The sequence below is a fragment of the Rhinopithecus bieti genome, unplaced genomic scaffold, assembly GCF_001698545.2.
Source record: "Rhinopithecus bieti isolate Rb0 unplaced genomic scaffold, ASM169854v2 scaffold_27016, whole genome shotgun sequence".
NCBI classification, from domain to species: domain Eukaryota; kingdom Metazoa; phylum Chordata; class Mammalia; order Primates; family Cercopithecidae; genus Rhinopithecus; species Rhinopithecus bieti.
Genome location: NW_016812222.1, coordinates 82,021 through 87,247, shown reverse-complemented (window position 1 = coordinate 87,247; position 5,227 = coordinate 82,021).

The window sequence follows — 5,227 nt, the reverse complement described above, 5'->3', positions numbered from 1 at the left end:
TATATATATTTTTTTTTTTTTGAGATGGAGTTTCGCTCTTGTTGCCCAGGCTGGAGTGCAATGGTATGACCTCAGCTCACTGCAACCTCCGCCTCCCGAGTTCAAGCAATTCTCCTGCCTCAGCCTCCTGAGTAGCTGAGACTACAGGCACCCACCATCATGCCTGGATAATTTTTGTATTTTTAGTAGAGACAGGGTTTCACCATATTGGTCAGGCTGGTCTCGAACTCCTGACCTCAGGTGATCCACCTGCCTCGACATCCCAAAGTGCTGGGATTACAGGTGTGAGGGTATGAGCCACTGCGCCTGGCCCCTTTGTATACCTTAAATATTCAAGTTTGAGTTTCAGATCTGCACTCACAAACCTTATCTTCTCCCACACCATGCCTGTTTGGTATTTGGTACCATCGTCTATGCAGTTTGTCAGACCAGGAAGGGACTCATGCTCTAGACCCTCACTTATCCACTTGCTACCAAGTAAAAGGGGGTCGCTTCCTGATGTGCTAGAAGCCAATACTGTGACACCAGGCTTTTGAGAAACGAAAATATTTTTATTGCAAATTGACTAACAGGAAGACAGGAGTCTAGCTCAAATCTAGCTCCATGGGCTAGCTTCAAGGCAGTAGCTTTATTAGAAAAAGTTGAGGGCGTGGATTCTGGGATTAGTATGATTTATGAAAGGAAAGGGGAGGTCTGGAAAGTGCTTGGGCAGGTACGGTTATCTCTCCATGCCTCTTCACAGGTCCCATGTGCAAAACCCTGGGGCATTATTATGAAATATGTGGTAGAAATTCAGGCTGTGACATCAGCAAGCTCATTCTGAGCAAAATCCAGTTGGCCATATTGGTTCCAACAGATTTTAGTCAGTTTTGTTATCTTACAAGTGGAGGAAGTTTCAGCAGTTTAGCAAGCTTTTTTTTTTTTTTTTTTTTCCTTATCTGCGATCCTGTAAACTCAAGAATTTCTGTTAGTAATTGGTTTTTTTTTAACTCTTTGGGGGCATAGTTTCACACTCATATCTTGCTCCTGCCAGGCCCTATTGGATTTACCTCCTAAATCCCTTCTGAATTAATCTTTCTTCATCTCTATCATCATCTCTTGCCTGAATAAAACAATTGCCTTCTCACTAGAGTATCCCCATTTTTATTTGCCCCCTATAATCTCCTTCTCCTTCTTCAGCCAGACTGGTCTTTTTACAACATAGATTTAATTATGTCCCTCTCTTGAATAAACATGTTTGTGGATTCTCATTAACCTGGAGGTACTATAAACAAGGCCTTCTTCCATGACTGACTTGCTCCCTTAGAGATGAAGGGATCCCCACCTTTCTGATATGTAGCACAGCCTCACTGTCCCACGTTGGCTTTCCTGGGAGACAGACTCTGGGGTGAAGATGAGCAAGTAGGTTTTTTTTCAGGGAGTACTTTTAGGATCAACAGTTGTGAATGGGAGAAGAGGGAAGCAGGACTGGGGAGAAAAAGAAGGTGGGCTGCAATGAAGTCCCAGTGAAGACCTCAGCTGTCCTTGCATGGAGCCTGGTACTAAGACGTTCCTCCAGAGTTGCTCTGAGTTAGGATAAGAGAGCTGGGCCTTTATACGACTAGGTTGATGAGTCCGATGAGATGTGGTCTGTTCCCAGATATGACCTAAGCAAGGGTGCTCCCTTCAGCTGAGACAATCCCCAATAGGGCTGATGCTGAGGACCATCTCCACAGCCAGGTGCCTCTCAGCATCCATTACACTCCTCTTGGGAACAACTTGTTCCTGTGAAGACTTGGGCTCAGGACATTATTCACTCACTCATAGTCAGGTCCTCAGAGCTATCCCAGCTCACTCACATAACCCAGAGTTTTCTGATCTCACATGGTCTGACCTGGGTTTTACTAATGGGAAAAGTTTAGGGTGAGCATCATGGGGGATTGAGAAGCCACTTCCTCTGGGATCTGAGTGCCTAGGTCTGGGGTGAGCTCTGGTAGGGGACAGAGGAAGGATGAGAGGAAAGGAAACCTCAGGCTTGTGAAGTGAGATAAAACTTTGGAATATTAACAAAGTCTCCCTACCACACATTTCTTTGCATTGCTCCCCACGGGGTGCAAGAGGCAAATAAAACCTAGCTGAGGACAAGACGTTAATTTTTTTAAATAGACTTAATTTGTTAAGGACAGTTTTAGATTTACAGAAAAATTGAGCCCTATCATTAGCATCTTACATTAGTATGACAAATTATTGTAATCAGTGAACCCATATTGATACATTATGATTAATCAAAGTTCATAGTTTATTTAGATCTTTTCTTTTTACCTAATGTCCTTTTTCTGTTCCAGCATCCCATCCAGGATACCTGTTACATTTACTTGTCATATCTCCTCAAGCTTCTCTTGGCTATGACAGTTTTTTAGACTTTCCTTGATTTTGATGACCTTGACCATTTTGAGGAGTTCTGGGCCCGATATTGCAGGATACCTCCTTATTGAAATTTGTCTGATGTTTTCCTCATGATTAGATTGGGGCTGTGAGTTTTGGGGGGAAGGTAACAGAGGAAAAGTGTCATCTTCATCACATCATATTAAAGGTACATATTAGTGACATGATTTATGATTGTTAATGTTGATTTATAACTGTTGATGAACTCTTGATCACCTGGCTGAAGCTGTATTTGTCAGGTTTTTCCACTGGAAAGTTATTTTTTCTCCTTTTTTTCATGCTGTACTCTTTGCAAAGAAGTCACAACACACAGCCCACACTTCTGGAGTGGAAGTTATGTTCCACCTCCTTTAGCGGGGAGTGTATAAATAAATTATCTGGGACTTTTCTGCACTGGAGATTCTTCTCTTCTTCCCCATTAATTTATTCAATCATTTATTTATATCGGTATGGACTCAGATATTTATTTTATACTTTGGATTATAACTCATTACTACTTTACTTATTTTTTTGCTGAAAGTGTTCCAGTTTTGTCCTTTGGGAGCTCTTTCAGTTGGTTCCTGTGCCCCTTTGATGTACTCCAGTCACCGTGGGTTTTGGTTTTGGGGTTGACTTTGTTTTCTTTTTAGCACTTTCTTACTTTCTAGAGGTTGTTTAATTTTTGATGGAATGTTTTAAACAGAAAGAAGAGAGAGTAGTCTTTAAAGAAATAACTTGAGAATACAGCACACAAGCCAAGTGATCAAATGAAGAGAAGTGTTTCTTTTGAAATCCAACACCTAGTAGAAACCAAGGGTCTCAATGATGTATTCACTCATTTTAAAAAATTAACAGCCTATTATATGGCAGACACAGTTCTGGCAACTGAGGATACAGATAATCCTCCCCCACCCCCAACCCGCCATGATAGAACTGACATTCTATTTGTGTAAGATAGACAAATACAGGCAGCTCTCACTTTGGTGCTGACATGCATGCATTTCACTTACCATAGTTTAGTTAAGTAACATCAGTCCCACAACACAAGTCTCAAAATTTAGGTGCCATAGTAAATTTACTGTAATTTGCATAGAGTGCAAATTTCTGGGCTAGCTCTTCAGTCCACAAATCACCATGGAAATAACAAAAGCTTGTCATGATCAGTAACCAGTCATGTTGCATCTTTCAAAGTCTGTTGGTGATTGGTCCTTATGAATCTCCTACTTATACAACAAAGCCTAAAGTTGGGTTGCCTCCTTGTCTCCCAGTGATGAGCCCATATGACATTTTAAAGAAATGAATAATTGAAAGAGGAATTTTGCAACCAAGATGACATTACAGTGAAGAAATGAGAAGTGAAAATGCTGCAAGTGAAGTTCAAATTGAATGTGAGTGGAATTCTAGAAGTACAAATAGTTGACCATGGCAATGTAGACCCTGACGCAGGAACTTCAGATAGGCAGCCAGAGGGAGGTAGTAAAGACAAACTCCCACAAATGGGAGAGGAGTGGTAATAAAAGGGCTGAAGATGTCCCAAAGGTTGAAATACCAGCAAAAATCTTCACATGAAAGGACCTTCTGGAGTGATTTCACAATATTGAAAATGCAAGGGATAACATGTTGGAAGCTAGTCCAAACTTAGAAAGATGGCAAAACACGAAGGTATAATCGAAATGATGCTTCCTGGTTGGGAATGGCGGCTCATGCCTATAATCCCAGCACTTTGGGAGGCCAAGGCAGGTGGATCACCTGAGGTCAGGAGTTCGAGACTAGCCTGACCAACATGGAGAAACCCCATCTCTACTAAAAATACAAAATTAGCTGGGTGATGCATGCCTGCAATCCCAGCTACTCAGGAGGCTGAGGCAGGAGAATCGCAGGAACCAGGGAGGTGGGGGTTGCAGCGAGCCAAGATCACAACATTGCACTCCAGCCCGGGCAATAAAAGTGAAACTCCATCTCAAAAAAAATAAAAAAATAAATAAAAAATAAAAAGAAATGATGCTTGCTCCATGTATTAGCCTACTCTCACACTGCTATAAAGAACTACCGGAGACTGGATAATTTATGAAGAAAAGAGGTTTAATTGACTCACAGTTCCACAGGCTTAACAGGAAGCATGACTGGGAGGCCTCAGGAAACTTACAATCATGGTGGAAGGAGAAAAGGAAGCAGGGACCTTCTTCACATGGTGGCAGAAGAGAGAGAGCGAGCGCGAAGGGGGAAATGCCACACACTTTCAAAAAACCAGATCTCATGAGAACTCACTGAGATCTTACGAGAACTCACTGTCACGAGAACAGCAAGGGGAAGTCCACCCCATGATTCAGTCACCTCCTACCAGGCCCATCCCACAACACATGCAGATTACAATTTGAGATGAGATTTGGATGGAGACACAGAGCCAAACCATATCACTCCACATCAGAAATATACAAGAAAAAGGCAAGCAGTCTTCCAACTACTCTTGATACATTTTTGCAAAGAAATAGCACTTGAACTCTCAATGTTTCTAATGCTTTGAATTGCAGTGCACAAATAAATACTTATCAGATGAGTAGGTTGCAAAAATTTTCTCCCATTCTGTAGGTTGCCTGTTCACTCTGATGGTAGTTTCTTTTGCTGTGCAAAAGCTCTTTAGTTTAATTAGATCCCATTTGTCAATTTTTGCTTTTGCTGCCGTTGCTTTTGGTGTTTTAGACATGAAGTCCTTGCCCATGCCTATGTCCTGAATGGTACTACCTAGATTTTCTTCTAGGGTTTTTATGGTATTAGGTCTAACATTTAAGTCTCTAATCCATCTTGAATTAATCTTCGTATAAGG